The sequence below is a fragment of the Ranitomeya imitator genome, chromosome 8 (assembly GCF_032444005.1).
Source record: "Ranitomeya imitator isolate aRanImi1 chromosome 8, aRanImi1.pri, whole genome shotgun sequence".
Classification (NCBI taxonomy): domain Eukaryota; kingdom Metazoa; phylum Chordata; class Amphibia; order Anura; family Dendrobatidae; genus Ranitomeya; species Ranitomeya imitator.
The window spans coordinates 191246497-191257391 of record NC_091289.1 but is presented as its reverse complement, the minus strand read 5'-3'; positions in this window follow the sequence as shown (position 1 = coordinate 191257391).

The window sequence follows — 10895 nt, the reverse complement described above, 5'->3', positions numbered from 1 at the left end:
AGCTCTGGTTGTGAATAGAGAAGATGGCGTGCTATAACTCAGGATCCCAATGAGATGAGTGTATTTTCACCAATAGTCAATATTTGAAAGAGGGTTATACTGTAAATGACGTTCTGTTTTTACTGACCGCTATTCCAACTTTTCATTTTTGTTAAAATCGCAGGTTTCTTCCATCATCCCTAAGTGACTTTTGCAGGTTTTTTAATTGCTTTTATCCTTTAAGGTGGAGCACAGAGGTAAACTTGGAAATAAGCACACTGAGCACTTATGTAACGAAATGTGTCGAGGCAATGTGTATATCAGACCTGCGCAAGATGCGGCCCGCGGGCCGCATCCGGCCCGCCTGATGATTTTAAACGGCCCGCCCCCGGCACCGCTCGGCCAGCCGCCAAACGCTTCCGAGCAGCCCATGATTAAGATGGCCGCCGGAGTGCGTTGGTCATTTGACTGCACCCTGCCATACCCACTGACTCCGCCCGCTGTCTGATGCGTTGATCATATGGGGTCCCATGTGATCTTGCATCGGCGGTCAGGGCGACGCTGGTGGGTGGGCGGGGTGGTGCTCACTGGCCGGCCCTGTACGTCACTCCAGCGCCACGCGGGATGTGCTGCGGTGAAAGTTGCTGGCTGGTGGTCTTCGGGTGAGTAGCCACACTGTCAGGGGTAGATGGGGTCCCTGTAATAAGCATGGAAAAATATAATTGTGACATTCTAGAGCACAATGTAAAACAAAATCAAATGAACTTAGAAAAAATATTGTGACTTCGGTATTTATTTGGGCCCTGCACAGAAAATCAGTAACATGCTGCAGTTCTTCTATCGGCCACTAGTTGTCACTGAGTTGGTAATTTTTAGATCTTCATTTACTGCCTGCTGTGAAGAGTTCTCAATCAGATTTAACAAGATGAATCGCACGGAATAAAAACCAAACAGCCACCGACTCGTACGATAAACTGACATTTTATTTTTGTACAATTTTTTTTTTCTTTTGTATACGATACTGAAAAAGTGTTAGAACTTCAAAGCCTTAAAAATGGCACTGTACACTGCACAGCATTGATCAAGTCCCTGTATTTGTTTCTATATACAGAAAGCGTCTCCAAAAGTTTTTGCACACATCCCTCATCATAAAGTCATGTAAGTCTACCCTCTGCCATGTGCAAAATACCCGAACAGAAAAATCGATTGCACAAAATCAATAAAGTGTAAAATATAATATATAGTCTCTATATCCCCTCCCCCATCGGCGCGTCGTACAGTAAAAGCAGCGTTCAAGTTCAGTAAATTTTCTATATATACTTCATAAAAACGTGTAATACATTCACAAATTATTGTTGTGAAGCGGAAACATCACCGCTGTCACCGCCTCGGCTTTATTTACATCCGTGATATGAAAAGTACATTGGTCTTTATTATCATATCGCATTTCTGAAACACTTACAAAATGACAAATCTTCAGATTTAACCCAAAAACGCAACTTTTTTGTTAAAAAAAAGAAGTCACAAATTGCCTGCATCAATGTTCCACTTGTTTTTTTTTGTACATTTTCTTATCCATTGACTTTGTTTTCAGATTTATGTGTATAAAAATTCAAATATTCTGATATGGAATATTTTATTTTTTAAATTAAAAAAAATAATAATTTGTTTCAATTTGTGGATCCAGAGACTTCAATAATTTAGGAGGATTACAGAAAAAAATACTATTGTAGTAGGATTAGCAAAGAATCGGCTGTTGGCAGGATGGAGATGAGGACTATCCGATCTGTATTAATGCTGAGGGTCTTTCCTGCAATGATTAGCAATGTGGGAGATCTGAATCCTACGGCTCGTCTTACGTCCTTATGCTATGTTGTGACCGCAGTCTATTGCTCCCAGCGATCAGCTAGCAGTAATCTGTCGCTGTCCGCCATCTGCGAAGAGCAAAATCCAGGACGTTTTGATCATGCGCCCAGTATGGCCACTTTGGCTGGTGGGTTTGCTAATTCCCAGCCTTTGGGCCCAGGATTACGTAGTAGAGTAGCGCATCGCTGCAGGATCTGACCACAGAGGTTTTGATCATAGGCTGTATCCATGAACTCACATAGGTCTGCAGAGGAGCTGTGCACGCAAAATGGAGAGAGAGATTTAATTATAATAATTTTAAGTCGTTTCATTTTTTGTTTTAGATGCATCAACCCAGTAGAAATAGTAGAAGACTTTGGACATATCTACTTACCTCCCTTCCCAGTAATTTACCACGGTGGGCGGCTGTGTGCTTGTAAATTGGCACGAGATTACTTGGGCTTCTGGATGGGTTTTATTAGCCTCCTGAGACATTTAATGGAGTCTTTGTTGCCGTGAGTATATCTGGGTATGTCTGGTCATCCGCAGCACGGATGTACGTTACCTGACGTCAGCTGGAAGGACGGGCGGCAGCGCAAAGCCGAGCTGCGGTTTTTACTGTCCGGCTTTTTGAGGCAGAGGATGTGAGCGCTCATTATGAGCCGTCTCCTCTATAAGAGTCTGCAGCTGAATTATGTTCATCCTCGTCGGTCTCGTTCAGACCTTCTCTTGTCTTTGTGAGGAAATGCTTCTCAGACCGGGCACCGGTCCACAAGCGAAGTGCACACCAGTCCAAGAACAGTCGCAGTTCGCACAGAGAGAACCACTATAATTTTGGATATATTAAACTGCTCTGACCTTGGAATGGAAATGTGTCCTGGGAATATAATCAATGGTTTCTCTATAAAAAGTTGAATCGCTTTGTAATGACTTCACATTACTGGACCAGTTCTGCTCTGTGCGGTTTGAATGGAGCAGAGGCGTGCGAGCGGCATCGGGCAAGCTGTGGTCGCCCCATAGACAAAGAGAGCACTTTAGGTCCCCGTTCTTGAGATCAATGGGGTCCCCAGCAATATGCAAGTTATCGCCTGTCCTGTTGGATAACCCCTAAGCTACTATTAAGGTACTTTAAAAACATGAAGCCTGAGGCTGCCCTACTGAGAGGATCTGACCCGAGTTGGATCAAAGTCGCCATCTATAAAATTCACACTGTAGCCAAGTCGGATATAGATGATATTCTGAATGACCAAATACAACACGAAGGTCATGACAAAAATCAATAGGGGATGTGCTCAGAATCTCAGTAGTGCAGCCCCAGGCGTTGGAACTGAACCAGAATGTAAAATATTTTATCAACGGATTTCTATGTTTTTGATTTTCTTCTTACACATCACAGGTATCATATCTGATGGCCGTATAACACTGACGACGATCGCTTGGCAATGCATGGACTGGCCGGCGGCTCTCCTGACAGCTACATAGAAAAACATGCTGTCATGCTTGAGTGGGGGGAGCCGCCGGGCAGTCCGAGCATTGCGATGTAATCGTCCTCCGAGTTATACGTCCGTCTGACTATGCCCTAAGACACATCATATCCTTGTAGGAGGTTATTAAAGCAGATCTGTCACCACCCGAATCACAATACAAACTGCAAACCTCCGTATTCGATTGATCTTAGATCTGATGATGTAGGTGTACTCACTGTTAAAATTAATTTCAGAATGGCTTTATAATCCTTTATCACAGTTTATCTTAAGCTCCGACTGATTGACAGCTCCTCAGTGTCTCTCCGGCTGCGGCTTGTACTGAGCGCCGTGTCTGTCACGCTCAATGAAAAATAGACTGAAATCTCTGCCGAACTCATAAAATGCTCATTTAAGATCTGAAAATCTATAGCAAAATGTCCCTGTAATAAGTAGGGACACCAGCCTCATCAGGGCTAAGATATATTTAGTAATGAATGCAGGTTATATTGTGAAATCTGGAGACCGATGTGCTTTCAGGTAGTGGTGGGCAACTGGCGACCTGCGGGTGGTCTGCAGGGTCGCCACTTAGCTGGGCATACTTGTGGCTCCTCTAGTTGGACCAGCGTCATATAGTAATATGGTGGAGGAGAAGGGGGTCCGATCATGAGAACGGAGGTTTCCTGCCCCAGAGTGAATGCAGTGATTGTGTGAACGAGGCCGATGGTAATGAGCATGTGTGTCCTCTGGTCCCATAAATGGCGGCTTCCGTAGTTATCGAGCATGTGGTCTGCGTTGTCTAGAATGGTGAGGGTCCCAGAGTTTGGACCCCACTGCATACAATGATACTGCCGGTGGTGGGATAAATCCTTTCAAAAGGTTTTCCCCAAGATTGTAAGGTTCTCTCCTTTAGTATGTTACTCTCTATCCCATGCAATCTTTGGGATCCTCAGCGACGAGGAGAACTAAGCTTTGCACAGGTGGAACGTGCACTACAAGTCTCATCATGCTCTAGCCGAGCTCCGTACTCTGTGATCTCCAGCAGATCCATAGCACCTGAACAGAGCGGAGGTCCGCAGAGAGCTTTCCTGAGCCGGACTGTCAGGGTATCTGAGGGCCTCCGAGCTCGAACCCTGAGAAATTAGTAAGTGATCCCCTATTATATGGAACACTGACTGATGGGGGGCTTGTTGCTGTAATGCTTATGGGGGGTTTGATGGGAGTAGCGGAGGATCGGTAGTGATCGCTGTACTCGGCTGTAGATGTATTTACATCCTAATGGGGGCAGCAGGAACACCTAAGGCTACTTTCACATTAGCGTCATACGACGCACTTCGCAATGCGTCGTTTTGCAGAAAAAAACGCATCCTGCAAAGTTGTTTGCAGGATGCGTTTTTTCTCCATAGGCTTGTATTACCGACGCATTGCCACACGTCGCAACCGTCATGCGACGGTTGCGTCATGTTGTGGCGGACCATCGGCACCAAAAAACGTTGCTAGTAACGTTTTTTGGTGCGTTGTGTCCACCATTTCCGACCGCGCATGCGCGGACCGACGCTAGTGTGAAAGTAGCATAAGAAGGCGAGCCCAAAGAATGGATGGATGGAGCTGGGGGGCCGCGTCCGAGACCTTCATATGTTCATGTAACTCCCACTATTCTAGTGCAGCCCGCGGCCCCCCAGGTTTATAAGAGGAACTATAGCAAATGACGACCCATCACCGCTGCTGACAAAAGCTCCATGAGAAAATATCAAATCCTTGGCCGGCATTGTAATCCAGGCTCAATGACAATTCAGCCGTCTCAATAACAATTTGCGAGCGAGAGAAAAAAAAAATCCAAATACAGTCGTGTTCCTCGTCTTCTGAAATTGTTACCACGGTAACCGCTGCAGCGACAAATGGTGAAAAGCGCAAAGCAGCGAATGCAATTTCAATGTTAATTTCGGTTGTTTAAGAAACAGCAACTTCCAATATAAGAGACGACCGGCCGGGGGCTGAATGTCAGTCGCCCTCATGGCTCCGCGCTGCGCATCACCTGTAACATCCACCGCCAAATTATCAATACTCCAAGCAAAATATCCATTCACTCAGATCGCATTATTGGTGGATGGGGGGCTGGGTGTTGTTTGTGAAGAATCAGTAAATATTGTCAGGAAAAGAAAATCCATCTTTCAATAAAGAAATGAACATCACAGAAAAAGTTACATCACCTTGTAAAAATGTGTGTGTGTGTATATATATATATATAACTAGATGGTGGCCCGATTCTAACGCATCGGGTATTCTAGAATATGTATGTATATAGCAGCCACATAGTATATAGCACAGGCCACAACATATTCTTGAATACCCGATGCGTTAATACAGGCCACGCAGTATATAACACAGCCCAAACAGTATATAACATTGCCCACATAGTATATAACACTGACCATGTAGTATATAGCAGCCATGTAGTATATAACGAAGCCCACACAGTATATAACATTGCCCACATAGTATATAGCAATGTGGGCACTATATGCGTGGTTAAAAAAGACTTAAAATAAAAAATAAACATATACTCATGTTCCAAGGGCCCTTGTAGTCCTGGCGCCTGTGTGCGGTGCACGCGGCAGCTTCCGGTCCCAGGGTTGGTATGAGCGCAGGACCTGTGATGACGTCGCGGTCACATGACCGTGACGTCATGGCAGGTTCTGCTCGCATAGCATCCTTGGCACCGGAACCTGCCGCTTGCAGTGCCGAGGAGAGGACGACACGTCGGAGGATGAGAATAACCTTTGTTTGTTTTATTATTATTTGTAACATTAGATCTTTTTACTATTGATGCTGCATACGCATCATCAATAGTAAAAAGTTGGTCACACAGGGTTAATAGCTGCGTTAATGGAGTGTGGAGTGTGGTCCGGTAACACTGCCATTAACCCTGTGTGAGCGCTGACTGGAGGGGAGTATGGAGCGGGCACTGACTGCGGGGAGGAAGGAGCGGCCATGTTGCCGCCGGACTGTGCCCGTCGCTGATGGGTCGTTGCAATGGTCGTGGGCGTTTTGTCACAACCAATCAGCGACTTGGATTTCCATGACAGACAGAGGCCGCGACCAATGAATGTCCGCGACAGACGGAAGTGACCCTTAGACAATTATATAGTATATATATATATATATATTTACTGATCCTGAGTTACATCCTGTATTATACTCCAGAGCTGCACTCACTATTCTGCTGGTGCGTCACTGTGTACAGTAAGTGCAGCTCTGGGGTATAATACAGGATGTAACTCAGGATCAGTAATGTAATGTATCTACACAGTGATTGCACCAGCAGAATAGCGAGTGCAGCTCTGGAGTATAATACTGAATGTAACTCAGGATCAGTAATGTAATGTATGTATACAGTGACTGCACCAGCAGAATAGTGAGTGCAGCTCTGGGGTATAATACAGGATGTAACTCAGGATCAGTAATGTAATGTATCTACACAGTGATTGCACCAGCAGAATAGCGAGTGCAGCTCTGGAGTATAATACTGAATGTAACTCAGGATCAGTAATGTAATGTATGTACACAGTGACTGCACCAGCAGAATAGTGAGTGCAGCTCTGGAGTATAATACAGGATGTAACTCAGGATCAGTAATGTATGTACACAGTGACTGCACCAGCAGAATAGTGAGTGCAGCTCTGGAGTATAATACAGGAGGTAACTCAGGATCAGTAATGTAATGTATGTACACAGTGACTGCACCAGCAGAATAGTGAGTGCAGCTCTGGAGTATAATACAGGATGTAACTCAGGATCAGTAATGTAATGTATGTACACAGTGACTGCACCAGCAGAATAGTGAGTGCAGCTCTGGAGTATACTACTGAATGTAACTCCGGATCAGTAATGTAATGTATGTACACAGTGACTGCACCAGCAGAATAGTGAGTGCAGATCTGGAGTATAATACAGGAGGTAACTCAGGATCAGTAATGTAATGTTTGTACACAGTGACTGCACCAGCAGAATAGTGAGTGCAGCTCTGGAGTATAACACTGAATGTAACTCAGGATCAGTAATGTATGTTCACAGTGACTGCACCAGCAGAATAGTGAGTGCAGCTCTGGAGTATAATACTGAATGTAACTCAGGATCAGTAATGTAATGTATGTACACAGTGACTACACCAGCAGAATAGTGAATGCAGCTCTGGAGTATAATTCAGAATGTTACTCAGGATCAGTAATGTAATGTATGTACACAGTGACTGCACCAGCAGAATAGTGAGTGCAGCTCTGGAATATAATACGGGATGTAACCCAGGATCAGTAATATATGTACACAGTGACTGCACCAGCAGAATAGTTTAGTTTGAGCAGTATTCGGGTACATTCCCACGGTCAGTAAACGCTGTGGGTTGGACGCTGTGTACATCCGCAGCAACCTACCCACAGTGTACAGATGTTACAGCACAGTGGATGGGATATAGATATATAGATATATATCTATATATATAGAGAGAGAGAGATATAGATATACAGCACACAAAAAGATAGAAAAAAAGTGGGCTTTTAATGCCTGAACGGCGTGGCAATGTTTCGGATATGGTATCCTTTTTAAAGGCTTGAGAAAGGATACGATATCTGAAACGTTGCCACACCGTTCAGGCATTAAAAGCCCACTTTTTTTCTATCTGTTTGTGTGCTGTATGTATATATATATATATATACTAGCTGAAGAGCCCGGCATTGCCTGGGCATACTAAATATCTGTGGTTAGTTATAGCACCTCACTTCTCTTATTTTCCCATCACGCCTCTCATTTCCCCCTCACACCTCTCATTTTCTCCCTTACACGTCTCATTTTCTCCCTCACTCCTCTCATTCCCCCCTAACACTTGTCATTTCAACCTCACATCTGTCATTTTCTGATCACTGCACTATTTTTCCTCACTCCTCTCATTTTGCACTCACACCTTTTCATTTTCACCTCACACCTCTCATTTTCACCTCATCACCTCAGTATATACATGTTTGTCATCTCCCTTATATATAGTATACATCTGTATGTCATCTCCTGTATATAGTATATACCTGTATGTCATCTCCCCTGTATATAGTATATACCTGCTGTGTGTCATCTCCCCTATATATAGTATATACCTGAATGTCATCTCCTTCTATATATAGTATATACCTGTATGTCATCTCCTCCTGTATATAGTATATACCTGTGTGTCATCTCCTGTATATAGTATATACCTGTGTGTCATCTCCTCCTGTATATAGTATATACCTGTATGTCATCTCCTCCTGTATATAGTATGTACCTGTATGTCATCTCCTCCTCTATATAGTATATACCTGTGTGTCATCTCTCCTGTATATAGTATATATCTGTGTGTCATCTCCCCTGTATATAGTATATACCTGTGTGATCTCCTGTATTAGAGCTCGTTCACACGTTATTTGCTCAGTATTTTTACCTCAGTATTTGTAAGATAAATTGGCAGCCTGATAAATCCCCAGCCAACAGGAAGCCCTCCCCCTGGCAGTATATATTAGCTCACACATACACATAATAGACAGGTCATGTGACTGACAGCTGCCATATTTCCTATATGGTACATTTGTTGCTCTTGTAGTTTGTCTGCTTATTAATCAGATTTTTATTTTTGAAGGATAATACCAGATTTGTGTGTGTTTTAGGGCGAGTTTCGTTTGTCAAGTTGTGTGTTGAGTTGCGTGTGGCGACATGCATGTAGCGACTTTTGTGAGATGAGTTTTGTGTGGCAACATGCATGTAGCAACTTTTTGTGTGTCGAGTTGCATGTGACAGGTTAGTGTAGCAAGTTGTGTGCAGCAAGTTTTGCGCATGGCGAGTTTTGCGCGTGGCGAGTTTTATGTGTGGTGCCTTTTGAGTATGTGCAAGTTTTGTGTGAGCCAACTTTTGCATGTGTTGCAAATTTTGTGCATGTGGCAATTTTTCCGCGTGTGCAAGTTTTGCGTGTGGCGAGTTTTCCATGAGGTGAGTTTTGCACTTGTGGCGAGTTTTGCGTGAGCCTAGTTTTTGCATGTGGCGAGTTTTGCGCGTGGCGAGTTTTGAGCGGCGACTTTTGTGTTTCGACTTTTGTGTGGCGAGGTCGGTGTATGTATGGTGAAATGTGTGCTGAGGGTGGTATGTGTTCAAGCACGTGGTAGTGTGTGGCGCATTTTGTGTGTGTGTTCATATCCCCGTGTGTGGTGAGTATCTCATGTCGGGGCCCCACCTTAGCAACTGTACGGTATCTACTCTTTTGCGCCATCGCTCTCATTCTTTAAGTCCCCCTTGTTCACATCTGGCAGCTGTCAATTTGCCTCCAACACTTTTCCTTTCACTTTTCCCCATTATGTAGATAGGGGAAAAATAGTTTGGTGAATTGGAAAGCGCGGAGTTAAAATTTCACCTCACAACATAGCCTCATAGGCTATGTTGTGAGGTGAAATTTTAACTCCGCGCTTTCCAATTCACCAAACAATTTTGCCCCTATCTACATAATAGGGAAAAGTGAAAGGAAAAGTGTTGGAGGCGTCGCAGCTACAGCAACAAAATTTTGCAGTCACACGTGCAAAATTTTGTTGCTGTAGCTGCGACGCCTCCAACACTTTTCCTTTCACTTTTTTCCCCATTATGTAGATGGGGGCAAAATTGTTTGGTGAATTGGAACGCGCGGGGTTAAAATTTCGCCTCACAACATAGCCTATGACGCTCTCGGGGTCCAGACGTGTGACTGTGCAAAATTTTGTGGCTGTAGCTGCGACGGTGCAGATGCCAATCCCGGACATACATACACACACACACATACACACACACACACATTCAGCTTTATATAGTATATATATATATGTATATATATATATATATTCTCACCTTCCGCCGTCTCCGCCAGCCTTTCCCTATCCTCGCGACGCTCCAGTTCCAAGAATGCATTGCAGCAATGGCCGGAGATGACGACAGACCACTGCATCATCACTGGTTATTGCTGCCAGGCATTACTGGGAATGGAGCATCGCGACGAACATCGGTAAAGGCCTGGCCTGGATCCGGGGGCCACTGTAAGATGAGTATATAACTATTTTTTATTTTAATTCTTTTTTTTAACGGATATGGTGCCCACATTGCTATATACTACGTGGGCTTTGTTATATACTGCGTGGGATGTGTTATATACTACGTGAGCTGTGTTATATACTGCGTGAGCTGTGTTATATACTACGTGGGCTGTGTTATATACTACGTGGGCTGTGTTATATACTGCGTGGGATGTTATATACAGCGTGGGCTGTGTTATATACAGCGTGGGGCTGTGTTATATACTGCGTGGGCTGTGTTATATACTGCGTGGGCTGTGTTATATACTGCGTGGGCTGTGTTATATACTACGTGGCTGTGCTATATGCTACGTGGGCTGTGTTATATACTGCGTGGGCTGTGCAATATACTACATACATATTCTAGAATACCCGATGCGTTAGAATCGGGCCACCATTTTGTAGTAGTTATATTCTTGTACACATGGGGCAGTATTATAGTTAGTGATGAGCGAATATACTCATTACTTGAGATTTCCGAGCACACTCGGGTGTC